This window comes from Lepidochelys kempii, chromosome 6 (assembly GCF_965140285.1).
Source record: "Lepidochelys kempii isolate rLepKem1 chromosome 6, rLepKem1.hap1, whole genome shotgun sequence".
NCBI lineage: Eukaryota > Metazoa > Chordata > Testudines > Cheloniidae > Lepidochelys > Lepidochelys kempii.
The window spans coordinates 65293398-65311078 of record NC_136385.1 but is presented as its reverse complement, the minus strand read 5'-3'; the positions used below and the strand labels follow the sequence as shown (position 1 = coordinate 65311078).

At 45.1% G+C, this 17681-nt stretch overlaps 1 protein-coding gene and 1 long non-coding RNA gene across 8 annotated transcripts in view; one reads left to right on the top strand and one right to left on the bottom strand.

Moving 5' to 3' along the window:
* Nucleotides 1-2930: 2930 nt before the first annotated feature.
* LOC140912961 (uncharacterized) lies at nucleotides 2931-15824 on the bottom strand. Of its 6 annotated transcripts, none has more exons than XR_012159425.2 (3): nucleotides 11588-12035; nucleotides 10495-10936; nucleotides 2931-6207 (listed from the first exon to the last, which is right to left on the bottom strand). It is a non-coding gene; the product is annotated as an uncharacterized LOC140912961 (long non-coding RNA). The 6 variants fall into 6 exon arrangements; XR_012159426.2 differs by lacking the exon at nucleotides 2931-6207 and adding an exon at nucleotides 15661-15824 and having other exon boundaries at nucleotides 10446-10936; nucleotides 11588-11722; XR_012159424.1 differs by lacking the exon at nucleotides 2931-6207 and adding an exon at nucleotides 15022-15606 and having other exon boundaries at nucleotides 10446-10936; nucleotides 11588-11722.
* The window catches only part of LOC140912960 (serine/arginine-rich splicing factor 5), a 21678-nt gene continuing 19417 nt past the window's right edge, over nucleotides 15421-17681 (top strand). For both annotated transcript variants that reach the window (XM_073348440.1, XM_073348439.1), the window contains exon 1: nucleotides 15421-15528. The gene's annotated coding sequence lies outside the window, so the exon portion shown is untranslated. The remainder of the gene's footprint in view (nucleotides 15529-17681) is intronic.

The window sequence follows — 17681 nt, the reverse complement described above, 5'->3', positions numbered from 1 at the left end:
CCCTAGTCTTCATCCCTTCTGCAACCTTAATGGAAACGAAGGAGTTTTCTCCAGTAAAGATTTCTTCACATGTCTTTTTCACCATGATCAGATGTCAGGGACTCTTAGCACTTTCAGCCAGTTTGTTCTTAGACTAATAGATTGCAGGAGTGCAACATTAATTCACAAAGTGACAAGGAACACCTGCTACTTTCAGTGCTGTTGCCCAGCAGAGTCAGTTCTGATTTCCTGGGGTTAGGCTGGTTTCTGAGCAAGAATAGACTTTTTTTTTTAAATCCTTCAACTGAATACAAATTTATGTTCTTATTCTTAATATAGTGTGTGACCTGTAGTAGAAATCACTGGGCTGTCATGTAATCCCAACCTGACAAAACCTGCCTGCAGTATCTGGGAAAGGGGAGAACAAATTCTGCTGATGTGCTTAAAAAATTCTTAAACTGCCTGTTGTCCCTTCCTCCGGCCTACCAGAGGTGGTAACTTGTCACCAAAGGGTACAGCTGAACACAGTTTAGTTACAAGACCAAACTGTACTAAGCACAGTTCATCTTGAGCAGCTGAGGGGCACAGAGAGGTTATGTGACTTACCCCAGGTTGCACAGCAAGTCACTGTCAGAACTGGATTAGAATCAAGGTCTCCTAACTGCCAGACCTGCACTTTAAACAATTAGACCATACTTCTCCCTACTTAAAACTTTGCAGGACCCTATATAATACACCAGTAATTTTTTAAAATGTGTAGCTGGATCATCATCTTCTTCCCTGGCAAGCTCATCTATATGACTTGCAATTCACAGCACGTAATTACTATGCTTTACAGGAAAAGGAAATGTTCTTGTAAAGGACATGCAGTGCAGTTCCTACTAACTTTATTTTTGCTTCAAATTAAAAAAATGCTAGAAAAAGAAAGCATACATGCTCTGGGGACTCTTGACTCCTGGATGTAGGGGGAAAAAGGAGCCCTTCCTCCTTATTCCACTGCGAATTTTGGGAAGAGAGATTTTAACTTTTCATGGCTATTCAGTCTTTTTATGTACATGGTATGATTGAATTAGCTATATGTCCCAAACCAGACTAGTTTACTGTACCTAAAATGGAGCCAGAGGGCTCTTTGGATTTAGAATGACCCTTTTGGGGGGGAAATTGCTAATAGTACTTAGCAATGTCCACTCTTACTCTGATCTCAGTGTACTTCACAAATGTTAATTATTTATTCTGTTTTACAGTAGTGCCTACAGACCATGATTCCATTGTGCTAGACACTCTACACTGCTTCACAACACCCTGTGAAGCAGAAAAGTAGTAATATCCCTGTCTTACGTAGAGAGAGATTCGGTGATTTTTCCCCAGCTCACTCAGCACATCAGTGGCAGTGTTAGACTGGTAGCTGTTATACATGAGTCCTGACTCAGTTGTGTACACTAATCACTATACAACACTGCATCCTCTGGGTTAAGATGTTAACAACATTCTCATGGGTGCCCTGGTTCTGTGTAGTTAAAAACAGCCTCATATCGGCAACAGTGGTAGGTGGTTTGAATTTAAAATCTTAGCTGCATCTACTGTATCTTGGGCTCCCCTTTCAGCTTAGGTGGCTGGCCTTGGGTAGCCTGGCCAGAGTTTACATGTCTGGTTCCCTGTTCTTCAAAACTGCATCTGGTGATACACCCCCGTTTCAGATATTGTGCATTAGGAGCAAAGCAGTTTGGCCCTGATCCACAAATATACTTCGGTGCCTAAATCCCAGTTTTAGGCACCAATGTGATCCACAGAACTCCGGTGAAACTCCTGTAGGTGCCTAAACTCACTCAGTGCCTAAGTCTTCAGGGTCAAAGTTCCCTCTGTGGCTAAGTTTCTGCCTCTAGGCAGCTCTGGATGCCTATCTCACGCCTAAGCCTTAGAGTGATCCATTATCTGGGAAAGAGGCATTTGTCTGCCTAACTTGAATGGGGCAGTCCAATCTGCTAGGTACGCACCAGGCTGTGTACCAGATCAGGTCCCAGCCACGGTTTGAGGGAGTGCTGTCTACCTTACAACTCTTAGCCCACTTGTTAAGAGTACTTGCCAGGAATGTGGGAGACCCAGGCTCCATTCCCCTGCCCTCTCTGCCTGAAGAGGAGACAGGATTTGAACAGGGGTTTCCTGCCTCTTAGGCCAGTACTCTAACCACAGACATATGACACATCCTTATGTGGGGCTTATCAATCTGTCCTACTGAAGATGTTCCACTCTGTATAAATATTTAGTCATTGGAGTAGGGGCACTGGATCCTGGGTCTCCCATTTCCCAGGTGTGTGCTCTAATCATTGAGCTATGGAGTCATTTTCTTTCTCTCTGACCCAATGACTCTAAGTCTCCCACATTCCAGGAAAGTTATAAGGTGGGGAGCACAACCACCAGCAGCGATTTTCTGTGGAGTGAAGCAGCAGCTTTTTATTTTAAGCTAATATTTTTAGTTTCCAACAATAAATTAGCTGCAGTCAGTACTGATTAAATTAACCGATGGAAATGGTTATTTGTATGAGAATGTTGATCCACAGGTTTTCAAAGCTAGGGCTAGTTTTTTCACTGGGGGGGGAACCAATTGGACAATGTGGTCTCTACTCACAAAATCTCCTTTTCAAGGGGATTTTCTTCAGTCCTGCCATGCTCAGTATTTTCCAGATGTGAACTGTGATTTTTTTTTTAAAATGATTTTCCAGATAGGTCTCTGAGAATTCAACAATCTTAATGTTGACATCTAGCCATTTGAGGTCTTCATACCTGACACGGTGTGACTTTCTAATGATAGAGTGACAAGGGCAATATTAATACTTAGAGAGAGAAGATGGAGTGAGGAAGTATCTTTTATTGGACCAACTTCTGTTGGTGAGAGAGACAAGCTTGTATGTTTCTCACCAACAGAAGTTGGTCCAATAAAAGATATTACCTCCCCTACCTTGTCTCATATCCTGGGGCCAGCTACAACAATGCTGCAAACATATGTAGATTGTAACTATGTTTTAGCTGCCAAAACTTAAACTGAAGATTTCCAACAGCTTCCCAGATAGTTTTTGTTTTTTTAAAATAATTGGCACACTATTTCAATGGTGCCAGCAGTGTCCTTGTAAGTGAATGAATATTCCAGGTATTCTGCAATGATAGGAACTCTTAGTTGCAGATGTTTGCATCTTCCTTAAATAGTTCCAACTTCTTTCATAAGCTTTGCTTTCAAACATGTTGTCCGCTGTCATCTCTTATCCTCAATTTTAGTTTTGCCAAAATGTTCAGTGAAGTGGGCAACAATCAAGTCATTAACCCAAAGGTGGCACATGTGCCTATGTTGGCCATCACTGCTGTAGCAGATTTACAACAGAAATGGCTGAGTCATAGCACTGAGGTTATTTAAACTGCCATTGTGATTCCTCCTCAACTGGGTTTTTTTTTCTTTATTTCAGTCAAAGGCTTTAGATCATGTGGGTTATGGCAAGTTGGGAAATGGGGAGAAGGCTGCATTTAATACTAAATGAATAGAGCAGGAGACAGTAGATGCAATGCATGCTTGCACATTAGGGAGAAAGAAGACACCTTAGAGTGCTACCTCTAATGAGCTTAGTTTAGAAAAGCGCTTATTCCTCTGTATTGTACCCATCCAATTTAATCTTAGCGACTGCTTGCTTATTTCAGCCAAATTACCACACTGGAAGTCATGAATAAAGGAGGCTAACTATTTATAATTGCTGGGAAAGAACCAATTTGAACTAAAATGACTTTTTTAGAAGTCGGAATGCAGGTGTGATTGTTTCAGACTAGCAAAAAAATCACTCTTGTAGACAGTGGAATGGGACAGCTTTCTGTTGTGGTAGCCAAATATTAAAACTCAATCCTATTGAACTAAGGGAATCTTTGCTTTCAAAAGAGCTACTGTTATATAAGCCTTAAAATCCATTAGCTCAACTATTAGAAGAATTTAACATAAACCTAAATTAACAGACCTATGTTGCCTGGCCTGTTAGCTACCCTAGATTCTCCCCATCATGCCCAAAGGAGCTAGCTCTGATCTACATCTTTCAAAGAGATCCATATTTACTTTTCTGACAAAATAACAGTCAAGGGCCTGATGCTTTGAGCTTTTGTGCATCGATTCCTGAGCAGAGAAGTTATCCATAAGTAAAGGTAGAGATTGGTGAGGCGATACTGTAGAGATGAGTGCTTTAATCATGTCCAGATTGGCTTGAATCTCCTCCAGCTAAAACCAAAACTAAAGGAAGACCTGTTAAATGATCTAGTCCTGTGGTTCTCAACCAGGGGTATGTGGAGGTCTTCCTGGGGGTACATCAACTTATCTAGCTATTTTCCTCATTTTACAATAGGCTACATAAAAAGCACCAGTGAAGTCAGTACAAACTAAAATTTCATACAATGACTTGTTTATGCTCCTCTATATACTGAAATGTAATTATAATATTTCTATTCCAATTGATTTATATTTATATGGTAAAAGAAAATTAGCAATTTTTCAGTAATGTGCTTTGACACTTTTGTATTTTTATGCAAATGTGCTGATTTTGTAAGCAAGTAGTTTATAAGTGAGGTGAAACTTGAGCATACCCAAGACAAATCAGACTCCTGAAAGGGGGACAGTATCCTCCTCTGGAAAGGTTGCGAGCCAGTGATCTAGACCATGCCCTGTGGGCCAGTGCAAAATGGTTTCCCACAGAATATTCTCCAGTCAAATGTTATAATGGCTTCGCCAACTCTGAAAACTAAAACCATGATCAAGAAGTATTTCCTTACTTATTTTTATTCTATTTGTAGTTTGAACCCCTTGCACCACCCTAAATGATTCCATCCTTGCCATTCAGCCCCTCCCAATACTTGTCAACAGTTTGCATATTATTGACCACCCCACTGGTCAGTTTGGCCAATCTATAATTAGATCTAGCTATTAGACTCCCCAACCCTGTAGTATCTGGGTTTCTCTAAAATATTTAATTTAGCCTTACAATACCCCTGTGAGGCCGAGAGGTAGGAAGTACTACAGCAGGGGTTCTCAAACTGGGGGTCCTGACCCCTCAGGGGGGTCACAAGGTTATTACTAGGGGGGTTGCGAGCTGTCAGCCTCCACTCCAAACCCCACTTTGCATCCAGCATTTATAATAGTGTTAAATATATAAAAAAAGTATTTATTAATTTATAAGGGGGGGGGTCACACTCATACTAGCTGAGTGAAAGGGGTCAGCAGTTTGAGAACCACTGTACTATAGCCTGTGAGGTAGGGAAGTACCAGTTCTCCCCAATTTCAATCCAGTGCTTTAATCACATGACCATTGTTTTCTCATTCTCCATAAACCATTTCCTCCAGTCCTTTAATTTCTGTTGTTGCTTTTTTATGAATTACCTTGGCTTTGTTGTACAGTTTTGTCTAAACCCAAGAACTACCTGAAAAAGGTGCTGCGGCACAGGGAAAAACTTTGTCAAAACATTTTATCCCTTTATTACTAAGCATATTCAAATGACACTAATATTGTTTGTCTTCGGCTCCTGGTGCTTATGACTTCAAGCAGGGAATAATCTTGTGTTTGGGGCTCTGTGACATTCCCCAAAGGTACCAAGGGTTGTGAGGTACCTCACCACCACCTGCTCTTAGTGTGAGGAAATTTTGTCTCTGCCTGCTGTGGATCAGCTCCCTGAAAACACTAGCCTCTATCAATTCAAGAACTACCTTCCAGGCCTCCGCAGCCTCTCTCCATACAAGTTAACAATAGATATGCACCAACAGCAGAGTCCTCCGTGTTCAGTGTAGTGTCTAGCCCCTTAACTACTGAACACTCATAGCGACACCAGTCCTGTGTTCCCAAACAAACACTGCAGCTTACTTACCTTAGAACATAGCTTCACTGAACATGCAGCACGTAGATATAGTGAAAACAAGAACGTTTATTATCAAAGAACAGAGATTCAAGCGATGAGTAAGAATATTGGGAACAAATACAATTATAACATGCTTTCTAGAGCACAGAAAGCCTTCATTCTGCAGTTAAAGAACAGGTTTCAAGGACTTGCAGACCTTTATGAAGAGGAGGGGAATGTAGATGAGATCAGCAGGAAGTGGGACAAAGTAACAGCAATTTATAAACAGAGCAGTGAAGCCTGTCTAGGCTACAGGCAGAAGAGAAGGAAGGGGTGGATTACACTCAGCACACGGAATGCCATAGGAACAGACGAGCCCTGAAAAAAAAAAAAAAGTTTTAGGCACAAAATCCCAAAAGCTAAAGGAAAAATACCACGAGCAGTATAGCAAGGCACACCGGGAGGTCAAATGCCTTGTGAGAGCAGACAAACGGCATTATATTGATGATCTGGCAACACAAGCAGAGAATTCAGCTGCTCATGGTGAAAAAGGAACAGTCTACAAAGTGGCTTATCAGTGGTAAACGGCAGACACCAACAAACACTCATCAGGAACAAACAAAGCCACCTACTAAAAACCAAAAAAGAGCAAGAAATGCACTGGACAGAGCATTTCAAAGAATTGCTGAACAGGGAGCCACTTAACGAGGAAGCAAACATCCAGGAGGCAGAAGATCTTGATATCAACACACACCCCAGCTAAGGAAGAGATCATTCAAGACATCAAATCCTTAAAAAATGGGAAAGCTCTTGGCAAGGATAACTTGAATGAAGACTCTTTCAAGGTAAATCCTAAATTAGCAGCATCTATTCTGGCCCCTCTATTTACATCAGTCTGGGAACAGGAAAAAGTGCCCGTTGATGAGCGGACCAATGGGATTATAGTGAAGATGCCAAAGAAAGAAACTCTCAGTGATTGTAATAACTGGTGTGGTATCACACTTTTATATGTGCCAAGCAAAGTACTGTGTCAGATCATAGTCCAACGTATATCAGAGGCAGTTGATAGCATTCTCAGAAAAGAGCAAGCTAGTTTTCAGAAAGGGCGTGGATGCACAGATCAGATCTTCGCTCTACGAAACATAACAGAACAGGGCTTAGAATGGCAACGGCAACTCTACATAAATTTCATAAACTTTTGACAGCATTCAAAGGACCAGCCATAGCACATTCTGCGGGCATATGGAATTCCTTTCCGTATAATCAACATAATCAAAAGCTTCTATTTCAACTTTACATGCAGTGTTGATCACAGTGAGCTCAGTTTTGAAGTCAAAACAGGAGTACATCAGGGGTGTGTCATGTCTGCAATCCTCTTCAACATTGCCATCCACTGGATAATGCGGTGTACAACAGAAGACACGCCAAGAGACATTAAATGGATACTCGTCTCATTCCTTGAAGACCTGAACTTTGCAGATGATGTCACTCTCCTATCACATACCCAACACCATATACAAGAAAAAACAACTTGAGTCAACGCATTCAGCCAGCAAATTGGACTGAAAATCAACCGCAATAAGACATATCATGACCTTTAATATTGCCTCACCGTCACCAGTACGGTTAGAGGATTATGTTCTCACCAATGTAGAAACATTCACATAGTTGGGCAGCACCATCAGCCAAGACGGTGGAACAAGCCAGGACATCTGGAACAAAATCAGTAAAGCCAGGAACACCTTCAGGAGCTTAAACACTGTCTGGAAATCATCAAAAAACAAAACCAAACAAGATTTATCAGAGCTGCGTACTTTCAATACTACTTTATAGTGCAGAATGCTGGGGAATGAGAAAATATGACATGTCCAAACTGTCTTCATTCCATACACCCTGCCTCAGAAAAATCCTCCGTATCTTTTGGCCCAGAACAATCTCAAACCCACGATCTATTGATACAGCACAGCCAAGTGGATCTGAGCACCATCATTGCCAAGAGGTGCTGGAGATGGATCGGTCATGCGCTTCAGATGGAAACTGATTCCATCACCAGAGTAGCAATAAGATGGACACCTGAAGGCAAGCAAAAACAAGGCTGTCTGAAAACAAGATAGTGAAGAGCTGTGGAAGCTGAGCTGAAAAACCTGAGGCACAGCTGGGGAACCATTGAAAGCCTTGCCAGAAACAGACAGTAGAGGAGCTTCGTCACTGCCCTAAACGCCAGAGGCGTAATAGGAACATGATGATTCTAGAGCATCAACTTAACTAACAAAGCATTCTTCTGTTTCCTAGAAGAAAATTTACCCCAAGTTCTTCCCCCTCCCCCCCCCATTTTCAACCAGTTTGGTTGATATCACTTCTCACTAAGACCAAGCCTGTTGGCAGCTTGTCCTCATAGACTGAGGAATAACTCTGAGTTCATCTGCACCCTGTAGAAACAGTCCCCCAAACCATAGTTTTAGTTTTTTCCAGTTCTGTTTTTTCCTATGTGCTTCTTTCATGTTAATTTCACATCCCACCATTAGCATTTGACTCAGTATGTCAATGAGCTGAATAAGCCTCCATTGTCCTATGACAGTAAAGGTGTTACTTGCCATTCATATTAAGTACAACAGGCTGGAAACCCGTTATGCTCTACAATCTATGCTACCTTGTATTTTGCTTGGACATTTGTTTCCTTCTCTAAATCTGAGGAAGAGTTCTGTGATGCTCAAAAGCTTGGCCCTTCCACCAACAGAAGTTGGTCCAAGATAAAAGACATTATCTCCCACCTTGTCTCACTGTAGTTACCATGTAATTTACCAGAGCATGGCCAGGTCAACTACCTATGGCTCAACAAGGCTGTCAACATTTAGGCCATGTCTACACTACAAAATTAAGTAAACTGAAGTTATGCCAACATACAGCCACCGCAGTAATTAAATCGCTTTTGCATGCCCACACTACGCTCCTTGTGTTGGCAGTGTGCAGCACTTGCATCAGTGCAGTGCATCATGATAGCTATCCTACTGTACAACTCACCACCATGTAGTGCAGGGTGTTTTGGAAAGGGTTTGCAATGCTTCATCGGGGCAAATGAGTCATGCAGGGGAGACTGGGAACATGGGTTCAACATCCCATGATGCAGTTTTCTCCATCCCATCATTCCAGGGCCATCCTATTAAGTTTCATGTCACTTTCCAAAAGCCCTGCAAACCCACATGTCCATCATCTCTGGGAGAACCATGGATCCTGCACAGTATTGTGAGGAGTGATACGAACACAAGACACCTGATCCTGAAGTATTTCCAGAGTCGTGAGACAGAATAATATGATTCCTTGCAGGCTGTCCTGTTGTGTGCCATGGAAAGAAACAATTCATGGTTGTTAGCATTCACATGGTGGAAACAAGCACTGACTGGTGGAATCACATCGTTATGCAGGTATGGGATGACGAGCAGCAGCTGCAGAGCTTTCACATGCAGAAGACCATATTCCTGGAACTGTGTGCAGAGCTCCCCCCAACACCATGACACTGAATTAAGATCTGCACTCACCGTGGAGAAGCGCGTGGTGATTGCTGTGTGGAAGCTTACAATGCCCGATTGCTATCAATCAGTCAGGAACCAATTTGGAGTTGAAAAATCCATTGTGGGGGTTGTGGTGATGCAAGAGTGGAGGGCCATTAATTGTGTCCTGCTAAAAAGGACGGTGACTCTGGGCAATGTTTGAGAAATAGTGGATGGTTTTGCAGCAATGGGGTTCCCTAACTGCGGTGGCGTGACAGATGGCACATATATCCCTATTTTGGCACCAAACCACCTTGCCATGGAGTACATCAACAGAAAGAGCTACTTTTCTATAGCATTGTAAGTGCTGGTGGATCACCAGGGTCATTTCACCTACATCAATGTGAGCAGGTCAGGGAAGGTGCATGACACATGCATCTTTAAGAACACAGGCCTGTACAAATAGCTGCAAGCAGGGACTTTCTTTCCAGACCAGAGGATTACCAAAAGGGATGTTGAAATGCCAACAGTGATCTTGGGAGATCCAGCCTACCCTTGGCTCCCAAGGTTAATGAAACCTTACACCAGCTACCCTGACAGCAACAAGGAATGCTTCAACAATAGGCTCAGCAGGTGCAGAATGACAGTTGAATGTGTCTTTGGCCATTTGAAAGGCCACTGTCGCTGTCTACTCATGACATTAGACCTCAGTGAAAAAAAATATTCCCACGGTCATAGCTGCCTGCTTTGTGCTTCATAATATTTGTGAAGCAAAGGGGGAGAGGTTTCCACAGGGGCGGAATGGCTGTCTGCTGATTTTGAGCAGCCAGACACCAGAGCTATAAGAAGATCACACTGGGGGCCTATACAGCTCAGGGAGACTTAAGGACCATTATAACAATGAGCCACAGAAATGCGTATTGCTCTAGTGTGCTGCACCTGGCATTTTTTTAGTTTGCACCCCAGTTTGAACCTTGTAATGAGAACTCTCTGTGTAGTAATATAATACTGTGAATGCACCTATTGCTAGTATCTGTGAATGATGCCAACCCCAGCCACCATATCTTGTGAACTAATAAAGATTAATTAAGTTTCCATAAATAGACTTTTACTCTGAACCCATGCAAATAGAGATATTTAAAGCTGAACAAAACTTTATAAATACAGGGAAAAGAACCTTTGAAGGGGAAAGAACAGTCACTTCCATTTCACAACACTCTCCCCCAGGTGGAGTGGTAGGGGTATTGCACAGGCCCCGGACACCATGTGGATTGCGGGAGAGGGCATTTAGAGAGGTACCAGAATGCAGTTCTCTATTGGCTGCAGGGGGAGGTGAGCATAGATCTGTTGAGCTTGTAGGTCAGTCAGAGACCACAGCATGTCTGTTTACTCCCTGAGAAGCACTATCATCTCTTGCTGTCCGTTTCTCCTGTCCTCACTATCCCTGTCCATTCTGTCCTCAAGTGTCATCCTCCAGGCCCTCTGCTTGGTATCCAAAGCACCAGAGGCTTGCAGGATCTCCTGGGACATGTCTTCCTTTGTCCTCTTCTGTCTTCTCCTTACCTAACTAAGCCACTCCACTGGTGTGGATGGAGAGAACCTCAAGACCGCACCTGCAGCTGCAAAAGAAACAATAGACAGAGATACTTTTGTGAGTGCGTTCACTCCCCCCTTTATCCACACAAGTAACAAGCACTACTTTCTCACTTCTGCTTGGGATTCATAGAACACAGCAGAATTCCCAGTCATGGTGAGGACAGCCGGGAGGTAGAGGGGACAGCTGGACACTGGAGTGGACCTCATGGGCATAAATATATGCAGATAGAGCCACTGAACTGAATATTGGTAGCATTTTCCACAGACAATGGTGACTTTAGCTGATATCTCATTCCTGAAGATAACAGAGGCTGAAAGGGAACAGCTCCTGCATGCATCTGGCTGCAGACTGGATCCGTATATTGCTAGCCTGTGTGCTCCAATGATGCCTGGTATGGGAAAGTGTCCTACTGTGCCAGAAGAAATAAGGCAGCCTTTTGTCAGAGGATTGCAGACTACCTCCAGGAAAGCTTCCTTGAGATCTCTATGGAATATTCAAGGGCCATCCCAATGCACATAAACAATCTGTTTTTCAAGGGCCCCTCTGCCTAACTGTTGGCAAGCAGACAGCAAATCTACCTCTATTGGTTATTTCACTACCTCTTAAAGCATGATTAAAAATGAGTAAATGAACAGATGTGTCCCAGCAATATCAAAGCAAACTGCATACTTACCAGAGGTTCCTTCCCCTGCACCAAGCTCGCTGCCTCCTCTTCCAACACCTCATCCTCAGGGTTCACTATGGTGGCCTGTGCCTTCAACTCCCCTGAAGTATCCACAGGGCCCTTGGGGTGGTGCGGGTGTTGTCACTGAGGATGACATATAGCTCCTTAGAGAAGCGGCATGTCTGTGGCTCTGCACCAACATGACTGTTTGCCTTCCGGTACGCCTGCTGCAGCTCCTTGATTTTCACGTGGCTCTGCTGCATATCCCCTCCTGTAGCCCTTCTCCCACATCCCCCGAGTGATCTGCTCATCAGTGTCCACATTTCTATGGCTGGATCAGAGCAGTGCCTGCACAGCCTCTTCTCCCCACAGACCCAGGAGATCCATCACCTCCTGTGTACTCCAGGCAGGAGAGCGTTTGCAGCATGGAGTCCGCCTGGTCAGCTGCTATGTGAATGCTCTGGGCCGAGCAAACAGAAAATGGAATTTAAAATTTGTGGAGCTTTAAAAGGGAGGGTCATGTTCTTGTGTACATGGTTGCCGGGCAGCAGGGACCAGAGCAGTCACGGTGGGGCACTGTGGGACATCTCCAAGAAGCCACTAAAGTAGACGTAAACAGTGCAGGTTTGCACTGACATTGCATCGATTGCAATCAACCTTTGCATCGACCTGACTCTATAGTATGTAGAACAGGCCTAGTTGCTGTATTGTTTAATTCTGCTAAGCACATATCGTTAGCACTTTGTCTACACTAGGACTCAAGCCAGTGATGACCTGCTGAATGACCTTGAGCAAATCTCTATGCCTTAGTTTTTCCATCTGTAAAATGTGGATAAAGAGAAAAATACTTGCTGCATTTGTAAAATACTTAACTCCTGCAGATTTCCAAGTATTATTATTATTAATTATATTAGTGGTGTACTACGAACAGAGGGAAGATTGATAGGAACATACAGGCACAGCAGCACTCTATTCTGAAAAGAACATAATTTCAGTAGATCATAACTGTCCCCTTACAGTGACTTCTGATGCCTTCTTAATCTCCCTGGGCAGGGTTCTCTTTTCTGTACAGAACTCTTCTCAGCCTTGATTTGTCCTGAATCCTCTTTGAAATGGGTTTCCCTAGCTGTCTAATAGTTTAGGCAATCAAGGAGAGAAGTCCTCTAGTCACAGTGAGATACCCTTACCGGACTCTGCCTCTCCCTGTGTTTTTCTCCCTGCATCGTCTTTCCTGCTCCATCCCCTTTACCTTTGTCACAGAGTAGTGCTGGTCTGCCATGGAGAAGATACAATGAATAGCTCCCCAAAAGGTCCAGTTTGGAATTACACCTCCCATGTGAAAAAAACTTCCATTGAAAAAACTGTTGATTCAAACTACCATTGAAAAGAACTTCACATTATCACAGTTCTAGGCATACTGCTAGGCCATGTCTGTACTCTGCAGACACCAACACTGGGAACAGGACCTCCTTCTGCCATAGGTCTTTTGGCAATTCTGGGTTCTATCTCCAGCTCTAGTACCATGAGTCCTGACTCCCTGTCCGGTATTTTAAGCACTTGACTACACTAGTGGACAAAATCACATGCATCACAAAACCCGAGATATACCTGAGATACATCATTGATATCTTTATCCTCTGGACAGATGACTTAAACGTCCTTTTAGATTTCCACCACTACTTCAGCAACCACCACCTGTCCATTAAACTCTCACTGAAACACTCCCAGACCAACAATCAACTTGCTGGACATCATGATCAGCTTCACCAACAGAACCCTACAGACAACTATATAAAATAAACCCACAGATCACCACACCTGCATTCAGAGATCCAGTCACCACCTCAAAACACACAGAGAAATCTATTCCCTACAGCCAGTACCAGATACAAGACAATATGCTCCAAGGAGAAAGTCCACGATATACACCTTAACACACTTGGAACTGCCTTCCCCAAAAAAGGACATTCCATCAGAGAAGTAGATGACATCATGGAGCAGACCACCCAAATATCCCAAGAGTACAATACAGAAATAGAACACCCTCCAACCGCACACCCTTAATTGTCATCTACCATCCCACTCTGGAACCCCTATGGAGTATCATCAAACAACTACAACCCATACTCAATAGGGACCCCATCCTGAAAGAAATCTTTCCTGAACCCCCTCTTCTATCCTTCAAACAACCCCCCAACTTTGCCAAGCTCATCAGAAGTAAGCTGCCCACAGACCAGGACACATCAACTCAAAGTAGCACCAGACCCTGCCAGAACAACGGATGCAAATAGACATACCTCCTCTGCTTCAGTGAGCAACACCCCACATGACACACCTTTCCAAGTCCTACATGTGCCTATCACAACAGGTGGTGTACCTCACGCAGTGCACTAAATGCCCCAATAACAACTACATGGGTGAAACTAGACAATCACTATGCTCTCAAATGAACTCACACGGGAAAACGATAAAAGACAAGAACACCAGATCACCTTGGGTGAACACTTTTAACAGATCAATCATATAGCTGACCTATCAATCCTCATTCTCAAAGGCAGGGGTCCCCAGTGTGATGCCTGCGGGTGCAATGGTGCCCGCTGGGGCAGTTGTGTGCGTCCACAAGACACCGCGCCGCTGAAATGCCGCCGCCAAGCACGGCCACCGGAGAACCACCTGCCGAAATGCCGCCGAGAAGCGTTGCCGTTTCTCGGCCGCATTTCGGTGGCGACGCTTCTTGCCGCTGCCTCTTCTCAGTGGCATTTCAGCGGCGGGGTGTCTGGCGCCCGCCAGTCTTCTGGGAATAGGAATATGCTATTCCCACAGAAAGCTTGAGGACCACTGCTCAAAGGAAACCTGCACACCACTTTCAAAAGACAAGCCTGAGAGCTTAAATTCATAACTTTGCTAAAAAACACTAAAGACACTAAAAATCATTGACTGAATAATTTATAATTTATTACAACAAACTATAACAAGTTCTCCATTCCCCTTCCCTCCCCCCTATGACTGGATGGGTGCTAACAGGCCATGTCACTTTGAGTGGTCCCTTGAAATATGTATCATTTATGGTAAACAATCTGTCCACCTTGCATTCAGGACACTATAAAGCCAGGTCTACCCTATACTCTTAAATCAGTATAAATACGCCTCTTAGGGGTGTGAAAAATCCACACCCTTGAGCAATGCAGTTATACTAACCTGGTGTAGACAGCACTATGCCCATGGGAGACCTTCTCCCATCGACATAGCTACCAGCACTCATGGAGGCGAGTTAACTACACCCATGTGAGGAAGTCTCCTGTCGGCATAGTAACATCTTCACTGAAGCACCACAGCTGTAAAACTGTAAGTATAGACCTGCCTTTCCCAGACCTGAAGAAGAGCTTGTAGCTCAAAAACTTGTCTCTCTCACCCACACAAGTTGGGCCAATAAAAGAAATTACCTCACTCACCCTGTCTCTCCACCTCTCTTATGTCAGGAACGCTCTGCTCCAGGTACAGCCCAGTCCCAGGACACCCAAAGCAGAGGGAGCAGCTGGAAACCTTGTCTCTGGAGCTACGTCCGCCCTACCGGAGCCCACCGTGCTTAAACTGGACGAGGAACAGCTCCGCCTTGTTTTTGCGTCACTTCCACGTCAGCCGCCACAGAAGGAACTCGACCAGCAGAGGGAGCTCCCAGGCTCCAGCGCGCAGCTCCTCTTCGCCTCGGTCCTACAACTCCCAGCGTGCAGTGCGCCGGCCGGTCCGCAGCGGCACGTCCAGGCGGCCGTGGGGGCGGGGCAATCCGGCGCCTTGCGTACTGGGAGGTGTAGTCTGGCGGCGGCGCGCCAATAGCAGGGTTCTGTGGTTGCCTCCTTCCTCTCGGGACTGGCGCCGCCATATTGCGGCGGAGGAGAGAGGCACCGTGCGCTGCGCTCCCAGGGTCTGGCTGGACCCAGCGGCCCCCACGGGTGAATATCCCCTCCCCGCGAGCCTGAGGGAGCCGGGGAAGGGGCGGTGGGGATGGGATGGGATGGATGGGGATGGGGGAGAAGGGATTTGGGAGGGAGCCGGAGATCACGGTTGGGGGGGAGGGGCGGTACCTGATTTGTGTGTTGCGAAGTTGCGCAAACGGAGCGACTCACGAGCCCCGGCGTGACGCACCGAGAAGCCTCTGCCACCTCGGGCAGGAGAGACCCTGCCCCTCCTCCTCCGCCTCGTGCTTCCCGCCCAGCGCCACCGGCCCTACCTGCCTCGCTCGGACCCGCCCAGGAATCCGCCGTTCCGGTCTCCCCCCCCCCCCCCCCCCGGCCATTGCCGCTCGTCCCGCCGGCTCTGCTCTCCGCGGGGCTAGACGGTTGTTCCTTCTCTCTCTAGTTATTACTTGCTAAGCACATCGCAGCGCCCCATTTCCCTGAGCCTGCTGTGCGGGGCCTGCCCTCCGGGGCTCTGTAAGTCAGCAGTGTGGCGATCTGTTTGGGGTTGTTTTTTTAAACCTCTTTTTGTGTGTTAGCAAGCAAGTTTGGTCTGTATGGCTTTTATCTGTGGCTGGGAAACATTAATCTTTGATATTTCAGTTCTTGACCTGTTCACTCTTCAAGAAATAGTAGCATCCGCTCTATTTCAGTTTATTAACCTCTCTTTCACCATGTTAGAGAGGAAGTATGTAGCCGCGGCACAAGGCAATCTGTCAGTCTCCCTAGACAACACTTTAGTGTCTCCGCCTCCCACCATAAAAAGAAAAGGAGGACTTGTGGCACCTTAGAGACTAACAAATTTATTTGAGCATAAGCTTACCTGAGCTACAGCTCTCTTCATCGGATGCATGCAGTGGATGCCACAAGTACTCCTTTTCTTTTTGCGGATACAGACTAACGTGGCTGCTACTCTGAAACCCTCCCCCCATGTCACTCCAATTTGGACTTGGCCTGGCCTCCCCTCCCATCGTGACAGAGGGGTGGTTGGCAGGGCCAAATTTGAGTAAATGGCCTTGGGCGTGCACACGCAGCTTGGGTTTGGCCCAGCCACCATTTTATTGTGACCAGGGCAAGGTATGGGCTAATATGCTAGTCTAGGCTGCTGCCCAGAAATCTGCCACCCCAAGCAACCCCCTAGCTTGCCTAGAGCTAGAAAGGCCTCTGCAAGTATATACCAATACTCTGTACCAAGAGGAATGCAAATACACAAATGAGGAATATCTCAACAATTAAAACTCACCATATTCACGTGTTCATATAAGATCTTATGATTTTCTGTTGCTGAGTTTTAAAAGAAGACACATACCTTGTTATCAGAAAGTTAACACCTAATGATAGTAGACGCACAGCCAGCATGATGTCTGAGAGCTAGTAGTTTTCTGTGGAAGTTGTTGTTTAAGGTGACTGGCAAAGTTGAAAACTTGCTACTGTAAGCGAGAGCTATCTAAGGGAGAGGAGGAGTATGCAAGAAAATGTACCTGCAAGGGACTGAAAGCAGGGCAAAGATGCCTGGCAATAGCAATCTGTGGGTCTATCTTCCCTTTTGCTTGTTGAAAGGTTTGGAAGTGCTCATTGTCCCGTTTTACATTCTCAAGAGGGTGAGAAAGGGGCCCTTCCACTCCTGGTTTATAATTCCTGACTGCTATCTCCCTTTGTGTATATGGCTGAGCATACATAAAAAGAAAAGGAGTACTTGTGGCACCTTAGAGACTAACCAATTTATTTGAGCATGAGCTTTCGTGAGCTACAGCTCACTTCATTGGATGCATACCGTGGAAACTGCAGCAGATATTATATACACACAGAGATCATGAAACAATACCTCCTCCCACCCCACTGTCCTGCTGGTAATAGCTTATCTAAAGTGATCATCAAGTTGGGCCATTTCCAGCACAAATCCAGGTTTTCTCACCCTCCACCCTCCTACACACAAACTCTCTCTCCTGCTGGTAATAGCCCATCCAAAGTGACAACTCTCTTCACAGTGTGCATGATAATCAAGGTGGGCCATTTCCTGCACAAATCCAGGTTCCCTCACCCCCCTCCAAAAACCACACACACAAACTCACTCTCCTGCTGGCAATAGCTCATCCAAAGTGACCACTCTCCCTACAATGTGCATGGTAATCAAGGTGCGCCATTTCCAG